Genomic DNA, 22516 nt, shown 5'->3' with positions numbered 1-22516 from the left:
CCCCCCCCCCCCCCCCCCCCCAGAGATGAGCTGACGCTTGCAGGAGCGCAGAACGGGAGGTAGGAACAGAGAGACAGAGAGAGAGAGAGAATAAAGAGAAGGAAGATTTAAGGAAATAGTTTAAAAAAAGGGAGAGATGGTGGAATGTTAGCCTACATGTCAACATAAAAATAAAAAATTAAATTTCACATCATCACAAAGGAAACAACACCAAATTGCAGAAGGGTACACTGGATATTTATATAAAGGTTATTTTTAATTTGTAACCAAACTCAGATATCCCTTTTTGCCCCCATTTTAGAGAGGCTTAGTATAAACTTTAATATTGCATAAACAACATTTAGAAGTAGAGCAATAAACAATCAACTTTATCCAGAATAATCATATGATTAGATACAGACTGTTGTAAACAGCTGCTGAATAGTACGCCTTTGTTCTTGGAGTCATAAGACAGGCAGCCAATGTGTGACTCAGTGTGATCAAACGTAACAATCAACTTGTACTTTATCGTTCCTCTTTTATTTCGCTCACATAACATATTACATTTGCCATGGCCTAAACTGAGACTTCTTTAAAAACATATTTGAACAAATATTACAAAACAAAGACTTTCACTCTTTGCACAGTGTTTTGAAGAAAGCCATGGAGGCCTTGGAAAAAAAATAAGGGTAAAGGGAGACGGACAGGCTTGTCTGTCTGTCATGTTTTATTACAGCCGGGTATTTGTCTTGGGGAGGGGGGAGGGGGGGCATGCAAGCCAAAAGCTTCTGCTCCTGAAATACAACCACAGTACATTTCTACGCCTTTATGCCTTGTCATTCACACAGAAGCTGCGCACCTTTGGTATTTTTCCCTTCCTGCCAGTTTTTCTCAGCCGAAATAAAACCAACAGTGTGAGCTTGGCAGGCTTCTGACAAGATTGTTTTTAAGTATCTGAATGAAGCAGGTTGTCACTTGCAGAGGGAGGAGAAGTAGGGGGAATAAAGAAGGTGCAAGAGGCTGAAACAGCCAAATGTCAGGTTTTTACGAGGAAGGTCTTTCACGACTGAATGGAGAAGGCATGACTATTGAGGTTCAAAGCCTCCCAGCAGACAATCCAACAGTAGTTTGATGTCTGCTCACACATGACATAGCTGGACAATCACTATATGGACATGGAGTGGGGTGATGCAGAAGTAGGTTAGGTTTCACTTTGTATTCAACTTGTTACAGATATGGTGTGTTGATTTTATGGTCTCAGGACACTTACCTTGGATTGCTCAAGCAAAGCCAAGGGCTTCAGTCTGCTACTTGTGTTCTTTATTCTCGACTTCTGTTGAAAGGAAGCACAAAAACAGGATGGGGGTTCAATTGTTGGACTTTTATTCCGAGTTTAACATGCCATGTTTCAGTCCGGCAGTTCCTCACAAGTCAGTCTTGCATGAATATGTGTGTCTCCGCATAGCACACAAAATCAAAAATACATTTGGATTTACTCGTGACATTTTGGTGTGTACACACAACAGGTCTTTCATCACCAGAGTTTTCAGAGGGTCTGTAATCGTTAACCAACTACTGGTAGCAATATTTACCCCTTTCAGGCATCTTGCAAGAACTCCCTTTAAGTAAATAAATCTAAATACCTGCAAGGTGTGGCCCTTACTTTCGCAAAAAAGAAAAGGGCGGAGATGGGCTTGTTTACTTTAGCTGCACAGAATCAAAGTTTGAAATTAGAGGCTAAATAGAAGCAAATCTAGTTTTAAAGGAAATGCACTGCTGTATGTGCTCGTGCACTTTTCATTTCTGTTTTTCAGATTATAACTAGTTCAGATTATAACTTTGTGAAGTATAAAACCACCGAGTGCCAGCACACAAAAGCCCAGTGTAGTAATAAAAGTTTGTTGTTGCGATTGTATTCGGCGTTTAGAGTGTCAGTCTGCATGCCAAGTCACTCTTACTTCAACCCGCTGTAACTGGCCCAACTTCTTAAAGGTCTTACAAGGATTATTGTGTCAACCTAGTGGTGTATTGTGAAACAAAGCCTTCTTTTTGTCAGTCAGAGTACAAACAGAACCAGACTTGATGTGTGTGTAGAAAGGCATCTGCCAGTGGGAACATGTCCATCTGAGAAATTCGCTCCAACCCCATCATTAACTTCTATCCTGCACAATGCCCCGTGTTAAATAAGCTGGAGTGTTCATTACTTTGGTAAAGGGTATGCCAAATAACAGTGTTAGTGAGATAATAAATATTTCTATTCAGTCACAGTCTGTCATTATATAGTAAATTGGAGAGAGAATGAGTAAAACTGTTGCTTAAAACCAACAGTGATGCAAAGAGCTTGAAGTATTTTCCTTTAAAAAAATGCATCGACTGCCCTTTTGAATGATTCTCATAATGGAATAGCTTAGATAAATGCCAGCCAGTACGTGGTTGTCATTATGCGTGTGTGGGTAGACCTATAACTACAGCAGCTGTGTACACTTTCCAGATGATACTCTTGTCACAGAGATGCGTTAATCAGACCTCCATGTCAGGACTCATTCAGGTAACATCCGACTCACATCTTTTAAAGGTACGAGTAGCAATCTAAATGTAAAATCTGTCCGGGTCATTGGTTCCCAAAGCAAAGCTAGTTAAACAGCAGGTGAGGTCTAAAATGATAACATTTTCCTGTGTGTAAGAATGTATTTAAATATTTCTCCACAGTAGTCATATCAGATTAAATAAAGGATAAGATATAAGCTGCTCCACCCTTTGCATCTTTGTGACACACCTCACATGACCGCATATGAAGCAAATAAGAACTCTGTTCACCTAGAAATACTGCACCAATTTCAACAAAACAGATCATGTAGCTTTGCTTCTGTGACTTGCTTGCAGAGTTAGCAGCTTACTGCACAACCCCACCCAGGCCTCCAGTCAAACACATTCCTTGATAGAGCTGTCAGGCCAGCTGGAAGGGAGCCCAGCCTCTCCCTACAGTGACTAACCCCGAAGAAATGTCCTCTTTCTCTCACACACTCACTGAATCGCCCACCCTGTACCCTACTTGAGTGTCTGCGCCCGTACAGCCAGTCAACAACACCTCCAGGTTCCGCTCAAACGCGCAACAGCGCCACATTCAGTCAGACGCCGACATGCGAAGGCCCCGCGAAACACGGTCTTTAAGCAACGACGCAGAAGCTAAACTGAATTCATTGAAATGACTGTGACAGTCATGTCACATGGTCTACCTGTGGATGTTCACTGATGCAACAAGCAACCCTCACTGCTTTCAGTTTAATTTATTTTTCCACCCAACTGCCAAACACCTGGGGGGCACATACCTGTTTAGCTGTCATAACTTTTTACTGAAGTAGGTCACAGCGCACTGGAAACGTATAAGTGGTTGAAGTTTGTCTACCGAGTTGATTGCCAAATCTAATCAATTTGCTGTGCAAGAAAAAAAGGAGCAGTGTGACAAAGGTTGCATTTCACCCCTAAGTATATTAAGCACAGCGGTTCTGGCAAATGAATAAATTTGATTATGATCGCACAAATGAGACCTCTGTGCACCGAGTCACAGAAGTAACGAGGAGCGGGAGCAAAATCCGTCTTGTTGGTGAAACAGAAAAGACTCCCTGTTCTTCTCACTGCATTGTAGTTTGACACGGCAAGTAAAACAAACACCAAAAGAGATACACCAGGCCTCACCCTTCAGTCCTCCCTCAAAGAAGCAGATAGGCCATAAATGTATGACGCATATGAAAGGAATGAGCATCAAAACAAATTGTTCCTTTCTGCTCTCAATGTTCGCATAACCCTGAACGAAACCACAAGTCCTGTATAAGACCAAAGCCTGCCCGCTGACGCCGGCTTGGCCGACTGCTGATTAAACCATTGTGAGTTTGGCAGGAGTTAGGCAACAAATGGAAAAAATGAAGAAAAGTTCTTTTTTTTTAAGATCACAAACAAGCCCATCCAGCACTGAAAGCACATTGCAACTCAGACTTAAGTCGTTCGGCATATTTTCCAAACGCTAACTAAAGGTTTCTATATTATATGAAAAGGTACAGGATAACACACGGCAGTCTTTACTACTTTGTTGTCTATTATACACCTTGACATCTAAGAGAGGAAAATCTTATTTAGCAAAGGTTCACTCACTTTTCTGTGTGCATAGACTTTTGAAGAAGCTTTGCTTTTCTTACGAAATGCAACACAAACTGTCATTGGCACCGAACATAATAGTAACGTTTTGGAAAGAAACCCCACTTTGGCTCTTTTATTCCGAAATGAGAAGTGATCCTGGGCTCAAGCCAGCAGATCATTTCAGAGCCAAAAATGTTGAGCAATGAATAAAAGTCATAAATATTGGAAAGACCATACTTTTTTCTATTCTTTTTTATTCTAAAGTTGCTTATTTGAACTGACATAACTAGTTTAAAAAAGGAGATGGATATATATATATATATATATATATATATACATATATATATATGATAAGGCATTTTCTGATAGTATTATCAAACCTATATAGGTACAACCTGTAACTGCTCAGCCACAATGTATTTTTTGGGGGCAATTTTTGTTTCCTGCATTGGCTGTTTAAGGTAGAACAATTGTAAATCCATTTATGGAAAAGGTAACAAAATGATTTCAAGTAGGTCAGAACAGCAACAGAATAAATGTAAATAGATATAAAACTTGTTTAGCTGCAGAACATACTGCTTAAGCAGTCCAGAGGGATGTGTATTTAGATTTAAAGCCCACCAGAGTAGCACAGATTTGTTTAAAGGCAAGTGAGCATGTTTAGCGCTGAGGGTGCCAACCTTGAGTATCTTGCGTCAGATAAAGAAAACCTAAACACAGCTGAATGTGTTTCCAAATTTGCATTCCAGGTCTTGTTGCCTGACATTTTGGGGACCCTCATTCCAAATAGTTTTGGAAACAGATGTTGTGTGTCATTCCTTGGTTGGGGCAACATGACAGGTCAGAGAGTGAAAGCCAGGTAGATTTTGCTGCACTACAGCAAAAGTTCCACAAGATTTATTGTTTTTGGGTGGTTCACGTTGCAGATGTTTGGAAGCGCAATGGTGTAAGTTATTGGCTTATCAGGGGAGAAAAAAAGATTCACACCCATGTTGAGTTTTGAGCTCACTAAAGCCCCAGCCAAACACAAAGCTACTGTAACCAAGTCTGAATTGCATGCACATGCATGGGTGTGACTGGGTTTGGTGTTATGTGTGACCCGTGCTGGCTGTCTCATCGTAACTCTTAAAAAAGCTATTTTTCAACAACGAGGCAAGCAACAGTAATGATAAGGGTATCCACAGAGTACATACTGAAACATTCCAAGCCAGCGCTGGATGAGTGGAAAGGGAGTGGCTGCTTTTGGATTGCCTCGAAGAACTACATCTAAAATTGAACACTATGATGAAATGTTTATTTGCACCAGAGGGGGAACTACACTTTACTCGGTCAATTAAGTGTAACTGCGAGTCTGCTGGAGTTTCAGGATGTTCAAAAGCACGGCCTCTGCTTTAAACAAATGCTAGTTGCGCAACAAACGAACCATAGTGTGACTTCGGTTCATTCTCTCTCCTTCTCTGTCTCTTTCATCTTATTCAACACATCCACTGCCCCTCATGTTGTCAACCCACTCTGTCCCTTTTTTCTAACCACCAACCCAACCAACCCGCGAGGAAATGGCAAAGGAAGTGTGCTTGAGACCCGTTTCCTTACATTTCACTCTTGCACATACAAGCAGCACCGCTTTACTTGTTCCTGCTGTCAGTCAACGACATCTCAGCGAAGTACGCAGCTTGGTATGGTTTAGTGTGTTGATAAAAACTTTAAGCCAGCTTAAGACACCAAACGGTCATATAAGGCATGACCTTCCCAACAGCCCTCTTAAGATGCTGTTTGTCACATGGATGGCAAGTGCAGTCAAATCAATCACCATAGTAGCTAAGCTATATTTAACCAATAAAGATTCTTGACAAATCTGCTGTCCAGTTTTTGGAATTCCAAGCGGGTTACATTAGTTAAAGTCCCAGCATAATGTAGGCTCTGTGCTGCAGCACAGACAGTGAGCTTATTTAGACAAACAGTTTCTGCCCTGGGCCAAACTGAGGCCCTGTTAACGGACAAGTATTTCAGCTTCTGACAGTCAAGAACAAACTTCTTCCCAGCGTAGACATTTAGGTTTGCTTGTTTTTCCTCTGGGTGTTTTTGAGCCCACACCATCCAGGTTTTTGATATCTGCATTGTAATTAACTTTATAAAGGAATTTTAAAAGTAAAACTACAGTATAACTCAGGCCAGCTTCTCGAGTACCTTTTAGTTCTGTGACAATTTGCCCCTTTGAGCAATCTTTGTCACCATCAATCACCTTGACAAGAGCAATTTGAGACATGCCACACATTTACAGCTGCAGGGGACTAAACGTTGGTTAAGTGTGCGCAGTAAAAAACACTGTACAGAGCTACGCTGAAAGCAGCACAGACTTCTGGGTGTGGCAGAGGGGAGCTGTGAAGGACAGGCGAAACGGTGAAATTTACCTTTCAGCTGATGTTCAAACAAAGGATTACGCCTGTTCCCTTTTTTAACCTTCATTTTCCACAACTTGAACACGTGCTTTATACACCAAGCACAGACAGAAATTAATGTTTTAATACGTGAAACAGATGTCTTAAATATAGCATAGCTCAAAAACTTCTCTGACTTTTCCATTTCTGAAGTGCGTTATTCGTGTTTCTCCAAAAAGTGCTAAGTCTTTGCTCCCCTCTCCAGCCCCAAACCTGGTTTCAATTAGCTTGTCTTTCCAAACCACTACATTCCATAACTCCCCTCCTCACCCCAGTCCCGCCCATCCCCCTCCCTCCCGAACGCGCTCTCTGACTCTCTTTCCCCGTCTTCCTCCCATCCTTTTTCCCCCCACACACCCTGGCACGAAGCCCGGGTTAAGAAACCCAAGGTAAAAGGGAGAGATCGTTCCCTGTTTAAAACATAAATTATCAAATATTTACATACGTCACAGTCAAAAAGCCTTGATACTTTTAAAGTTTTTATGAAGGAAAACTAAATATGTTGTTGGTAAAAGGAAAGCTCCACTGCATGAGACAGTTTCAGGAACCTTAATAGACGCGTCTCACATTTCACTCAAGTGTTTTGCATTTTAAATTACCATAAATGAGATTTGTTTAGGTTACACAACACTCTGACTTGGCAGAAAATGTTAGGATACCAATCCTTTTTTTTTTTTTTACTTTTGAAAGTACTAAGGGACCCACTGAGACAACTGTCTGTGGTGTGAGGGATTTTGTTCCCTTTTTTATTTTATTATTTTCCTGGCTGTAAAGGGTGTGCCTCTCCGAGGAGACAGCAAAGCAAGAAGGGAGGGACGGAAAAAAAAATAAAAAAAAATAGAAGAAGTAGGGGAAGGGAGGTGCGGGAGAGGGATCCACACCCAAACTTGTTGCTGCAGTCCCGCACAGGGAAGTACCTTCACTTTTTCAACTTCTAGCCCCAACAAAAGGTGGTAAACTGATAAGAAAAGTACATCATCCATAGCATCGACGCACACAGTCAGCCTCTTGTTTTTCTGCCGGCACTTCATTCCAACTTCCAGCTGCATTTTTTCCCCTCCCTCTCTCTCTCTCTTTTTCTCTCTCTCTCAAAGAAAAAGGAAAAAAAAAAGTTTTTTTCCCCCAGAAGACTAGATTAATAAGTATGCAGAAGACATCTAATTTGCACATGAGTCACATCACTCCATAAATATAATGCTTATATGTACATGTATAATGTTTCCTCTTGTTTCTGAAGTCATGGCTTAAACGGCTTGAATCCATTTCGAAAAAGCTGATTTCACACTTGTGTTTGTGTTTTACAGCCACCGACAAAGATAAAAGTGAAGTGCGCAACTCCAGTGAAGCCTTGTGCATTCATGTGGCTCCAGGTACACACCCACTTCTCGTGTCCTGCTCTGTGCTCAGTGTTTTTAGGTCTGCGTTGAGCTACGCACAAAACTTAGTGCCACCTTAAACAACAGAAACACGCTAACAACAACGGAAGCTTGACTTCCCTTTGGAAGAACCGCAGGACATCACAGCAGATAAGCACATGGACTGAAGTAGGACGGCATCGTTTGTAATCTTACAACGCACATTCAGAAGTGCTTCCTGACAGAATAAATGAAAAAAGAAAAACCTTTATCAGTTTTTAAAACTCTCTCGTAGTTGTCAAGCAGGATTCGCTCGTTTGCGGCACACATGAGAATTAGGCAAACGCAGTTGGCAAAGTTCCGCAGTTCAGAAAAAAGAAACCACTTTCGCTTAATCAGATAAAAAAGAAAACCGTGCATCCTTTACCTGTGCGCAGTCTTTGCGCCCAAGAAGCCTCACACCGACTTGAGCATCCTTGGAAACGTGTCTTCTTCCCTTCACCCCAGCCCAAGAAGAGCACTTTCACACTGTCACAAGTTTGCAGTCTGTCAGGACTCTGTTGCTGTTTTCCTATTTCTCTATCAACCAGATTTCCAGGGCGTTTTCTCTTCCCCCCCCCCCCNAACCATTTTTAAAAATAAAAAGCAGTTCATACTGACTGAAAATCCATTAGCTCGTTTGTATCCTCGTGTTAACTTCCTCCTCCTCCTCCTTTTGCCCTCCCTCTTTTTGCTCAGAGTTGACTTTAAGCCTTTCTTTTTTTCTTTTTTCTGTGTGGCTTCTCCTCTGGGCTAAGCAGAGTGGTTGGACAGGGAGCTGGGTAGGGCTCCTGGTTCTCGGAGGGAGGGGACTACAAGGGAGGGGACCCTGTGTGAGGGAGTGGTCCTCACCACTGGGACCACCCACTGCTCCACATACAGGGCTGCGACGGCCCACGACTCGAAAGAGTACGCTCCACTTTAAAGGAGAAAATGTTTACAGCTCGGTAACTGCATTTGGAGCCGACAGGTTAACTGTAGTTTGTGATTAAAAAACATTTTCCCCCACAATCGTACACAAAGCAAAGTCCTTATTCACAACTGTAAAACTGTAAATACGATTTGAATCAGTTTAGTTTTAGGTTCACATGTCAGAGTGACTCTGAAGTACGCAGAGTAACACACCACACAGTGAGTATTATATGACAGATAAAGGCACAAACATGTTATTAAGGCATTTAAATCACTGCACACAAACTGATACAAGGTTATCATTACCTAAATGATTCATGAAGGAGGCCTTTTCTTTCAAACTAAAACAATGTCTCTGTTTACAGGAGAAGTCTTACAAAAGGTAACAATGCCACCCCGAACTACCAAATATCAAAACTTAGGCATTTTTTATCCTAATTCATTCTCTTTTGGATTTTAAAACGTGTCCAGCACATTGCTGGTTGTTCTGTCTGTTTCCAGTTGCAGAAAACATTCGTTCCAGTGGTTGTCTGTAAGACTTGTTAATTGTTTTGTAACATTCGGTGTGAAATTGAGCGTTTATTATCTCGATTATATCAATGCTTCTCCTTCACCAGCTCACCGGTATTTCAGGTATTTAAAAAGTATTTTTAGTTTTCTTTTCCCACAAACACTAATTCAGGATATATATATATATATATATATATATACATACCTTAAAACTGCCTGAATCATTATTAACAAATAATAAAAATAACTACCAGTACATGAAATCTTCAGAAATGTGCAGCAGTAAAAGAAGCTGTTGTATGACGCAAGTAACTTCTTAAGAATGACGCTGGCTGGTGGCCTCGGAATCACTCTGCCTGGAGTTACGGCGACGGTTAGGGCCAACAGCTTGTTCATAAATTAAAACGTATCATGAAAGGAATTCAGTGATCACTCGGTAACAAGATGGCGCATCTAATCCTCTCTGTTGTTGTTGTGACCTGCAGCCATGTCAGATGACCGACAGTGCCCTCTTTTCTCCAACACCGTGCAGCATTTTGCATTCCTTTAGGCTGCTTTTTAAAAACAGTCAAGTAAATATATTAATACTGTTCATTTAAGATAAGATTTGATACAGTTTGCTTATATTCTTTAATATTAGAGCTTGTCACATTTGTGTTAGTGTTTGTTTATGTTCCTGTTTGCGGACTACAGGTTTTTAAAATATCTTTCCTCCCACAATTTGTCAATCATCTTTTGGTTTTGGTTTGTTTTAAGTTGCTGCACTTGAGTTATTCTGGTAGTGAGTCACCGTGTGCGCCGATGTAGTTGTTAATGTCACGTTTTGTTTTACCATGTTTATGTACTTTTGTGTCGTACCCGACGCCCCGCACTTCCTCGCGGCTCGCATCGTTTTCCGACATCTTTAAAACAACTTGTTTGCCTTTCTGCCCCGCGTCACGCCCATGTTCATTGAGATTGCACAGCAAACAACACGGCGAGGAACAGGAGTCGAGGAAGCGGCCGCGCCGCTTTGTGGGGAACGAACAGGGTGTGGCGTGCGCGCTCGTACGTGTGCTTCACTTCTGCAGCTTCTTGCCGCTCCTGGAAGGAGACAGCTCAGGGTTCGCTTTGTCCCCACAAAAAAAAAAGAAAGAAAGCGGGCTGCGGCGCTGCCACGACAAAGAAAAGCCATTGTTGGTGCGTGCAGGTGTGTGGTTGTGTTCCTGCACGCACACCGAGATAAATGTGGAGGAGTAATTCCAACCATGTGGAGTATGAGCAGAGTTCGTACGGAACTCCTGGGATTCGAGATGCTTCCACAGTGTTTGGACTGTGGCTGTGTTTTAAATAAAACAGTTTGAGGGTAAAAAAGGCCCCAAAAAGTCCAAACATAACACACTACTGGTAGACTAAGGCTGATTTGCTGTGGAGGCCATTTTGAATTGGGGTAACTCCAAACGTTAATCAGCTGTAGAGGTACACCAAGTGATTGTTTTCGGAATGTTTCCTTAACCCTCTCAGGCTCAAATTAAGTTTTAGTAACAGGAAAAATCAGATATGTTGTTGCAACGCCTGCCTTGAGAGGGTTAAAGTCTGCTCAGGTTGTTCATGAGATATTTTGCTAACAGTACAGACAAGTAAACAAACTCACAGACGCAAGCAACAACTTTACTGCCTTCACCTTGGGCTTACAGTGAGCAAGGACAGACAACATGGAGACATCTATTATGATCGCACTTTTTGACAACCATTAAATTTCTAACTGGAGGATGTCTTCTGGAATGACCTGTTAGCACACGTGTGTGCTCAGCACGTTGCAGGTTTGCTGGTTTTTGTTTTTTTTGCCTCTGAGGCAAGGCTCTTGTTGCTTTGAAGAAGCGTTTCGGCTTACAGCGAACGCTGCTTTCAGTGGGACAACTCGTATGATGTGTCCACATGTGAGCAGCAGGATTCCCGTCCAGGCTGTTTAGGCATTTAACAAGTTTTCAGCAGGAGTTGAAAGGTTATAGCCCCGTAACAACCCAAGAATCCAAAGCAGGTTAAAGGAGGAGCCAACAAAAAAAAAGAAAAAAAAGGAAAAGGCAGCAGAGGATAAACAACTTCGACACAATGAGTACGTACGCGACAAAGTTGCACTTTTTTTATGGCACGAGAGCGCTTTGCATATCTTTTACAAACTGGTTCCCCCCCTCGGTCCGTCCCTGCTTTGTAGGTACTCCGGTTGAATACAAGGATATATGGGAATGGGTGTGTTTCCTGGCCATAGGTGTGTCAGTTAGTGTGAACGAGCGCAAACAGCTTGGCTCAGACACAGGATGAGTCACAGCCCAGGACTACAATGAAAACAGGGCAGCTCAGACGGCAAGGGAGACCAAGATCAGAGGATTAAACGGGCACGGACGGTTAGATGTATGATCGCACGGCCGCGTGATCGACGTGTCCCCGGAGGATACAGGAAGTGGCGCGACGCTGGACTGTAAAAAAACAAATAAATAAACAATACAGCTACAAAATTGCAACTTATAACCCGATCAAAACAACACCTGGAAGTGATGACAGCTTGGATTTATTCGGATCTTCTGAAGCAACTGTTTGGCATTGCTCAGAGGCGCAACACCCAAATGGGTGTGAGGCGCACACTGGGTTGTGCAATACAGGTTTAATCAGACACAAAGAACAGATCAAATTGTCTTCAAACCCCATTCCAGCTTTTTACCAAAAGAATTATGAGTTGTTGATTATTAAAGACAGTCGAGGCGAGTTTCGAACGGGCTAAAAGAGACGAAAAACAAACTCTTCGTAGAAGTGAGTTTGTGTGTTATAGTTATAAAATGTCATGATCTTCAAATAAAATTATTTCCAGACAATGCGAGCTGTGTGGGGAAAAAGGCTTTTTGTATGAGTCACTGAGATAATTTGGAAGAATAGAACAGTTTATTCCAAACACAGTAAAGAAGGTAACTCAATGCTTGCTCTTCTTTTTTCTTTATCACTTGTTTTCTCTTCGTATTTTTTTGCTACAAGTACCATATATGAGGGGTTTTTTTTTATTTCTTTTGGTCTGCTGTCATTAAAGGCACCAGGCCAAAATCCTGCTGTAATTGCATGTAAGTGTACATGTTATTACAGCGGGATTGTGTGACTGCATGGATGTGCACACGCACGTGTTTACTCATCTGTCTGTTTGCAGCATCGGAATGAAACTTCGAAAAAGGCAAATTTAAACCCGACTCAAGTTCCGGAGTCAGCGAGATTCAAGATGGCCGCCACAGCTAACATGAAACAGTTAGAACTCAGTCAATTTTTACAAAAATTGAGCAAAAACTTGGTGTGGCAGAAGCTGAGTCATTCCAGTCGGATTCTCCAACAAACTTGTGCAACATGTTGAAAGCGTCAGCGTGCAGGGCGGCGAGTAATGCATTCCTTCGAGAAATGTTAGTTTACTCTAAAAGCACATTACTGCAACTTATGCATCTGCACGTCTCACATTTTAAAAGCAGCGATTTCACATTTACCTAGGACTAAATGAAGGAACGAAAACTATTTGCAGGAATCTGCAGCCGTAGTTCAGATAAACCCACTCAAAGACAACGAGGAATTTAAAGCTCGCACTGAAGCTGCTCGTGTTTGCTTTATCTAAAATTCTGGTCAAATTTTCCAAAACATAATAGTCACATTTCCATGCACGAACCTGCTTAGATCTTTGTCAAAAGCAGAAAAATTCAAACACACACAAACCCAGAGGTTCTCCAAGCTTTATTGGATTTTAGTTCCACTCGGTGCGACGTTGTTTATTTGGTGTCAAGTGTTTATCTAGTCGGTGCTGAAGACACAGGCTTATAAACGCTGTCAAAGAGCCATTGTCAGGGCTGAAGAATGTCAGAGGAAAGGGTTTTTGATGAATGAATGCACTGTTGTGGAAAAAGACGAGGCAAAGTGAAGCAGCACGAATGGTGACCGATCTGTGGACTCAAAAGGCCTTTTTCAGAGTAAATATTACAAGATGTCATTTCCAGACTTCAAACCTAGTTGTTCTAAATAACCTTTTGTAAATAATAAATGATACTAAATGTTCACATTTATTTCCACCATGATAAAACGGTGCAATAACTAACAGACTGCTGTCAGCTCCCCTTTAAATTCACAGATTATGCATAATGAGACTTTTTTTTTTTAATTTTCTGTTTAAAACTAAAACAAAAGCAGAACTGATTAGACTGGATTGCTCAAAGTGAAATGTTCTTTCTTGTTTTTCAGTATTAGTCTAAACATTTAGAATGGGTTTCTGGCAAATAAATACCACAACTTGTAGCCGATTCAACCGCAGCGCAGAAATATTTTATCCAAATGTCTGCGGTACACGGAGCAGGAAAAGCTGTAATCTAAAATCACCTTTTTAATTATGAGCTTTTAGTAAGTAAATTACATCAGCTTTAAAATGCATTTCAGAGGAAGAAATGTTTGTTTACTCTATTTTTTTTCTCTCTACTGCAGTGTTGCAACATTTTTCTCTAATAAACCATGAATCTTATCTCTACTAGCTGCAGCAAAGATAGCAGCTACTCTTTTTTTTCCAGATGCAAAACAAGAGTTTTGAAAAAAAAAAGCCAAAGTCACAAAACTTGAAAAAGGAAAGTTTTGTTTTAGTTTGATTAACATTGGAGATATTTGTCAAAAGTTGAAGCATCCAGTGAGCTGTGATGGTATATTTATATCTAGGCAGTGCCAGATAATTTGAAGTGAAACTCTCTTACTTCAAATTATCTTAGTTGTGTGACAGTGTCAGTCTGTCGCATTTCCTTACGGCTCTTATTAGTATATTAAGCACTTTAAAATGTCTCTTTATCTTAAAACAAAAATGATTTAATTTGGACATTTACTGGGCAAGAGGGGCATCCAGTCAGAGGATTCATCTGTCATCATTAAAATGAAAAAAAAAGTATGATTGCTGTCATATCAATCATTTCAAGCAATCAATCATTTCCAGAATCAGTGAATATGCGTACTTCCTGTTCAAACAGATAGGGGAGATGTGCGAGGTGATGCAGCAACAAAGCGAAGCCTCGTCTCAGATTGCACAAACCGAGCTGATCACGCTCACATGAGCGAGCCTTCTGCTTTTCTCACTGTTTGTCACCAACGTAATGTTTGTATTTATAGTCCTCATTTTCCATAGAGCACATAATGCGTTTCACATACATGCATTGCATATTTAGTTTTCCTGATCTGACATAAAACTGCACCAAAAGGAAAAGGAAAAGTAGAGCCCCCACGCTTCTTCTTCTTTTATGGCAAGCACCAAAAACCCAAACTAAAAACTGTGAAAGTCAGCTGCACCACGTAATCTGTTAATTTGCATGTTTTGCTCTACATGTAGGCTTAAAAATGTCTCAGAGCTGTACTTTGAGTCCAAATACAAAGTGATAAATCATGGAAGAACAAAACCGGCTTCATCAGTCAGCCTCTTGTTTTCCTGCCACGCCCATCTTCACCTGATCCTAGTTGTTATCACTCACCTGTGCCCACTTCCCCTAATTACCCTCTGTTTTTGAAACCCGGTCATCTCCTCCACTCACTGCTGGTTCGTTGTCGCTTCCTGCGCTGTCTGATTGTCCCTCTCATCTTGTGTCTCAGTTTTGGATTTTGTATGTTTGGTTATGCTGCCACGTCAGCGTTTTGTTTTTGATTATCTTTTATTTTATTTAATAAATTAGTTTCTTTTTGAGAGCTGAGTCTGTGCTCTGGGTTCGCCTCCTTTTCCACCCGACATGACGCAGATGCAAGATGTTGCATAAAAATATCCATCCAAAGCAGAAATCCTTCTCTACATACTAACCAGAAGCATTTAATGCAAACCTCCTCCAAGGTCATTAAAAAAAAGTTTAATCCAGATCATCAACAAAGTTTATTCAACTGGTTCTTGTAACAACATTTCCTCATGACTTTATCCAACTCTGTACATTTAGTTTTTAAGTAATCTTCCAACAGACAAACAAACCAGCACCACTGAAACCATAACCTCCCCGGCGGAGGTGAAGATTGTGGTTCATTCAACAAAAAAAACCCAGAAAAACCTTTGATGTGAAAACAATATGCTTAAGAGTAAGATCTGCCCACACACTCAGACATAAAGGCTTGTCTCCTTCTCCTGTGTGCCGTTCCCAGACCCGTTGCTGCTTGCTCCCTTTAAACAGAACGCTTTCATTTGAGCGCTGAAACAAAAAACCTGAGTTGCGTACGAACCGTGGCCACGCAGCCACTGTGCAGCCGGCGTACACGGCGTTTGCATCTGGGCAGATTGTAATCTGTCAAATGACAGCAGGCAGGTTTTTCCATCATTAAAAAAAATAAAAAAAACAAATACTGCATGTGACATAACCAGTCATCAACAGAAAGCCGTTTTGCTGATGGATCGGCCCTGAAATAGACTGCATCTTATGTCCTACTACGTCTTATTCTTTGAGGTATTTGTACATGTGTTGCCTCACCACATGTCACTGCTGTGCAACATCTGTTCAGTACCATCAGAGGCCAACTCTGTTTCGTTTTTCAAGAACACGCTTTGCTGATTCTGGTTGTTCGATTTGTGTTGATTTATTTGCCTTCTAGCTAGACTGAACTGGAATGTTTGCAACTGAATCTGACGCGGACCTGTTTTGTTTTCTGTACAGCAGTGGTCTCCAACCCTGGTCCTAGAGGGGCCTCCATCCTGCAGGTTTTACTTGTTTCTCTGCTCCAACACAGCTGATTTGAATCAATGGGTGATTAACAGGCTTCTGCAGAACAAGAAGAGGTGATTTAACCACTGAATCAGGTGTGTTGGAGCAGGGAAACAAGGAAAACATGCAGGATAGTGACCCTCAGGGACCAGGATTGGAGACCCCTGGTTTACAGCATCCGGAGATGACTTTCTCTTGAATATACCTGAAACCTGTTTCAATTCAAATTTAAACCTGAAGTCTAAGTCATCGAAACAAGTTCTGAACACAGTAAATTTGCTCAGAGTTTGTGTTGGGGATGACTCTTGGCGACTCTCGCACCGTTTAGCTCAGTGTCTGTAAAACTGTCTGATTTGCGGCCGCGTCGATTAGCTGTGGCGGTCATTTTGCATCGAGTTGATTTAAGAAGTTAATCACTTGCAGATGTCCAGTGATGACTTTCTGGGAGTTTCATTCAAATCCATCCAGTGGTTGATGAGATATTTGGCAAACAGACAGACAGGCAATGAAACACACATATTCTCTCCTCTTATGGCAGCGGGCGTTAATTATATATTTAATCCCTTCTTCATTTGTATTTGTTCTCTCCTTTATCATGCGCAGCTTCACGGTAATCGTGTGCGTCTGTTCTTTAGTGTAAAATGGGTTTTTAAAGTGTTTTCTCTAAACAAAAAGTCATGCTTCGTTTCGTCTTAAGAGGCCGGTAAAGCCAGAAGTAAGCAACCCACCGACATGCTGATTCTGTGTGGGTTCGTTACACTATCGGCTCTGTCGAAGGTGTCATTTTATATCACTAAAAATACAACTCTCTTCCTGTTCAGAAGAAACAGCTCTAAAGGCAGAACACGTACCTGCAAAGGGTTATTCTTACCCAGCTCACTCTAATCCAGGCAGCGCTCGAAATTCTAGTTCCCTTTTACTATTCAAATTGTTTCCAGAGATATTCAAAGTCAGCCGAGCAAGTAGAAATCACAGCCGTTTTTCATCAATATATATATCTATATATGTTTTGGTAAAACTGGGACCAGTGAGGTTGAAAATTCAACTGATTTCCTGATCTGACTCATCCTTCGACCTGCGTTTCATTCCGTACAAAGCTGCACAGGAGCCGAGAGAAAAATGAGAAAAAAAGAAAAACTGCGCAGGCCGCCAGTCTATCACAGGGCTCCAATTTCAGTTCGCTTAATGTGATTAGCACTAATAACTGGAGTTTCCTCATCATCTTGCCAAATTGGGTTGATGGTGGAATGTAACCCCGAGTTATCGTGTCCCATGATCGTCGTCACATCGTGGAAAACATGTTTTTGTAACTTGTTTTTGATAAATATCAACTCCGTGCATCATTTGCCGGGCTGCATACAGCAAATGACCACGTATGGGATTTGTGTCTGAGCCCGGCTCTGCAGGCCTGTGAGTAAGCAGACCACAGGCTGGAGCTTGTCAAAACAAAGTGGACCTAAAGTAACCACCGAGAGCACAGGGTATCCATGGTGAGATTACAACTACAAAGCAACCCCGGGCTGCTAATGACAGCGTGCAGTACTTAAGATACACTATCTCGCAACACACGGGTCACACGGCCTGATATTTGTCATTGCCATAGTAACCCATCATTGTTTATCTTGAGGAATTCCCCACGGAGCCCCCCCCCACACACACACACACATAGCCGTACACACATATCCTGCGAACACATGAGCATATGCTCATGACTCAGAGAGGCAGGCTGCTCCGTTTGAACAGAAAAGAATGTGACCGAAAAAAAAAAAAAACGGGAATGAGGTGCAGATTGCGCTGTGGTTTCCACTTCAACTTGCGAGTGAGTCACGAACGCCAGGAAGGAACCAAAAGAGAGACTATTCTGGGATGGCTGCTATGGCAACATAATAAGCAAGAGGGCACGAATGTTTCCATAGCAATGCCCCGTGTGTGTAAGGATAAATATCACGTGCCTCGGAGCGGTTTAGAACACAGTAAAAGCAACTTTGCAGCAGAAAGCTTGAAGCCGTTTTTTTTTTTTTTGGAGAGGACGATCTGCTCCCCTTCCTGTTTTCACAATCCGTTCTGGACACTGGAAACACCATCCGCAGGTTTGATCCTGCCGTTGCAACACTGTGCAGTTAATGTACATGACGTCTTGATTACTGTTGGCCAATTGTTTTAGCGAACTTGGTCTCGTGAAACAGTGCGTCACCAACGCCTCGGGCCACGGCGTCTACACTCCGACAACGGCTCATCTTTTCTTGTTTGTTTTTTTTTTTTTCCCCCCACTTAACCTTCAAAAACAACATTATGTCCCAAATGTTTACCCAAAATATTCTTCGTGTTATAAGAAAATAAAGTATCTGACAGGAAAGACAGACAAAATGAGTGTGAAGCGTTGCTTAATATCGACGGGCCTCGAAGGTGAAAGGCGATCATTTTTTCGCCTGTCTGTGTGAGTGTGTGTGTGAAAGTGGGTATAGCTCAGTCATTTTTACAGCTATTGAGCTTCAGCTTAGTAAATGATAAATGAACTGTACTTAAATGGCATTTTTCTAGCCAACTAGGCCACTCAAAGCGCTTTACAACACAATCTGTGCCCTCATTTCCCCATGCACACACATTCATACAACACTTTACTACATGTCTGAATACATCATTCTGATTCTGATCTAATCAGTGCTTTACATCACATTCATGCACCAATGGGGCACATCAGAGGCAATGGAGGGGCTCAATGTCTTGTCCAGGGACACGTCGACATGTGACTGCATTCAACTCCCTCGTTGGAGGACGACTGCTCCAACCGCTGAGCCACAGCCGCCCCTTTTAGCCTGATGTGGTAGTAGCTGAAAGTCGTCCCCAACACATACTCTGAGCGCAGGCTGATCAGGCGAGGTCTGTTTTCAAAACGCTTGCTATTACCCGTTGGAGTCAACCTAATTCAAGATGGCCACCACAGCCAACTGACAGCCAGCTGACACAAAATATGGTGTAGTGGTAGCTGAGCATCATCCCAAATTCATACTCCGACCACTACACATAGTGTAATATTTTTGCTTGAAACTTTGGCAAAAACTGTTGGCGTCATCCATATTTATTTGTTAGCAAAATATCTTATGAACCACTGAACAGATTTAAATGAAACTCACTGGATGTACGTCTACCAATGCCTACGTGGCATCTACGAGCTACCACTGCTCATCAACAGTAGCCAACACAAAAATGGCCGGTTTTACAGAATTCGAGCTAAACTGCGGTAGTAGCCAGGAGTCATCCTTCAACACATCCGCGAGATCTCACAATACTGCACGAGGTGGTGCAGCGGGCGATGTGCGTCGCTTCAAGGAATGCTAGGTCTTTAGTTGTTTGAATGCACTTTGGTTTCACACATCACCCCCACCCCCAGAGAGAGAGTGTCCCCTTTTTTTCACGCTAGTAGCCTGTATGCCGCTGCGTTTGCGTTTGACTGTGCGATCCCGTTTCACGCTTGCAATCAATAACTGCTCTGAACTATCGAACAAAATCTGGGCCCGATAAGATGTTTCTCCATCTTGTGACCCCCCCCCACTCCACACACACACACATCTGCTGAACTTTGACAACAGCCAGATGCGTTCCTGAGTTGCACATTCCTTTCAGAGCTGTGAATGTCCCAACGCTGCAGTTAATTCTCCGGGTGGGAATGTAAGCCACCAGCAAGTCGACACATGAAGCCAGGCCGGGGTACCTGTTTGCCCAGACAGCTCATCCAGATGTGGCTGCCTCTTTCCTCACCGAGCATTGCAGCAATCCCATCAATTCAAAACCCCCCTCCGCCCCCCCGCAAGGAAGTAAGCTAAGCCAGGTGTGCTCGTACCGCTTGTGTTGTGGGAGAAAAGCTCGCGCAGTGTTGTATTAAAGACTCGGGGCACACCCAAACCACCACTGTGGAGAAATTCTGTCTTTTCTTCGAACAACTTAGCCAAATGTTTACCAACTTTGCAAAGTTGCATTCGTGTCAAGCAGAAAGTCAGTTTTTATTACAATTCTTCATCTTTTCTAAAAGACAGTAATATTGTTTTGTTTGTTTTTTTGCATTTGGTAGTAAGTTTATGGCAGAGTATTGTTACAGTGTTGCTTTAGTTGGAGAGCGGGCCCCACCTCCATTTTTTAGTAACATGAGCCAAAAGCAACTATGGGGTTTCCATGCCCCAAAGAGCAGGGGCGGTGTGTTTTTCCCTGTGCTTTTTTGCTCCTCTCTTCCCTCATGTCACGTACTTTCCCCTCCGCTCTCACAGTCACACTTCCCGGGCAGTAAAAACTTACCGGGGAGTGAAGCATTTAATAATCCCTTTTTAAATAATAATGACTACCCCAGCTGATGCGGCCACTACCTCCAGGCGCTGCACGCCCATGTTTTGCTTATTGATAGAACGCCACCTCCTCCTTCAGCTATTTCCCTCAGTAGACTCACCTTTGACCCTGTTCATTCCATTCCAGTGCTGAATTACTTTGCTGTTTCAGTGCCAGAGAAAAAAAAAAAAAAGAGCAAAAGTTTGGTTCACACCCTTTTAAATATTCTGTCTGTTGGGGAAGAAAATGGTCAAGGTCATTTTTAGCAGCCAACACCAAATATGCATTTATACCCACTTCTGTTGAGCATTCATGTCCCCTGATTGTATCTTAAATGCAACAGAGCACGTAAGGTCAAGCAGCTCCCAGATTTTGGCCGATGTTTTGCATCTCGAAATGGCTGGAAGCTCAAGGGATCCCCGTGAAGACATGCTGAGGGTGGGACTGTGGGACTGTACGTGTGTGCTTTCTGTGCCCATGTAAAGACGTTCCTCAAACCCACAGACAACAGCGGGACGCTCTTATATTTTCCGTTGACTTGTTTCCACAAAGCTCCGTGTGTGCGTGTGTGCAAGTCTAGCGGCAGTCTTGTCATTTCTTTTGGAATGTGCGACCTTAGTGTTTGCAAAACACCTCCGTTTTTTTTCCACCCTATCTAGATTTTGCATTAATTACTTACTAAGATTTGAACTTTGGCAGTGGATTTTTGAGTGACAGAAAGCTAAAAGGGGCTAACAGAATACATTTTACAGATCAACTTCCAAATCAAGAATTCAATAAACACAGTTTGTTAAAAGCAACCATTTTGTGAAAAGGTTATAAACAATTAATATCTTTGAACGACCTCAGTTTGAAGTTTAAATCTGACCTGATTAACGAGCTAACAGCGAGTCCAGGAAGTCATCTGCTCATAACAGTTTAAAACCTTTTACATCACTGATTCAGCCTTTCACTATATGGTTATTTACATAGAATCCTGGGGTTATTTGCAGGCACAAACAGCGGCAGCACATTGGGACACTTTCAGCAGGAATAGCAGATTTCTGCCAGAGTAACCATTTAATGCTAATTATGAAACAGGGTTGACTGCAGCTGTTGATGCTAAAATTTTAAACAAAGATCTTGCACAGTGAGTAGCCGTCAGAGTATATATTGTTAATAACCCTCAGCTATAGTCACATCAATTTTTAGCACAATAATAATAAAACTGGACCAATTATGGCCATTATTGTGTTCTCTGGAGTCAGTTATCTGTGGCAGCCGTTTTAAAGTGTGTTGGCTCTAAAAGGTGATAAGTTGTAGATGTACATCTAATCATTGTTTCACGAAAGTTTTATTAAAATCAGCCCAGTGGTTCGTAAGATATTTTGCTAAGAGTCAGAACTGACTTCAAATAGTTAACGGCAACATTTTAAACAAAGATCTTGCCCAATCTGTTGGCACTCATAACGTGTTGGGGCTCAGTCTCAGCTACTACCACACCAAATTTTAGAACAATATCTGTATAATTTCCCAAGTTATAGTCACTTCTGTGTTTTTTAAGGTCAGTTGGCTGTGGCGGCCATCTTGAATCAAGTTAACTCCGTAAGTTAATCAGTTGTAGACGTGCCTTAAATAATGACTTTCAGCACGTTTCATTAAAATCCGTTTAGTGGTTCGTGAGGTGCTTCGATAACAGACACGTGGTCACTCCTGCAGACACGAGCAAAGACGTCATCGTCGGCCTTTGCCTTTCGGTGGCCGGCGACAAAAATGCATGTGAGAAACACACGCGGGGACACGAGCGTCTCAACGTATCTCTAATTTTAATGTAATTTAATGTAATTTTAATGTAAAACCATTCGTAGTTTTAGGATCTATATTTAGGTTTATTTAGATGTTGATCTGCAGTATCGGACGCTCCTCTCTTTTGTGTCGTCGTTTGGTCGGCTTCCTCCCCCCTTTTCCAGATGTGCCAGATGCTCGGCACATGCATGCCATGCCTGAAGCTTCCTACTGAGGGCTGACGGCCACACAGGGTCCTTGTGTGGCAGAACAATACGGCCTCTCTCCGTCAGGCCCTCAGCAGCACTCCTCCTCGCTGCTGCAACTACTTTTAAGACCCCCCCCCCACACCACCCCCACCCCCCAC

The 22516-nt window shown here is 42.2% G+C and overlaps 1 protein-coding gene across 1 annotated transcript in view; it reads right to left on the bottom strand.

The window, feature by feature from the left end:
* The window catches only part of ahnak (AHNAK nucleoprotein), a 29728-nt gene extending 21257 nt beyond the window's left edge, over positions 1 to 8471 (bottom strand). Inside the window, exons 1-2 of the mRNA XM_037977491.1 lie at positions 8334 to 8471; positions 1250 to 1312 (exon numbers count right to left, since the gene is read on the bottom strand). The gene's annotated coding sequence lies outside the window, so the exon portion shown is untranslated. The remainder of the gene's footprint in view (positions 1 to 1249; positions 1313 to 8333) is intronic.
* Positions 8472 to 22516: the final 14045 nt, after the last annotated feature.

Source organism: Kryptolebias marmoratus, linkage group LG9, assembly GCF_001649575.2.
Source record: "Kryptolebias marmoratus isolate JLee-2015 linkage group LG9, ASM164957v2, whole genome shotgun sequence".
Lineage (NCBI taxonomy): Eukaryota > Metazoa > Chordata > Actinopteri > Cyprinodontiformes > Rivulidae > Kryptolebias > Kryptolebias marmoratus.
The sequence above is the reverse complement of the archived record's forward strand: the minus strand, read 5'-3'. Positions and strand labels throughout refer to the sequence as shown.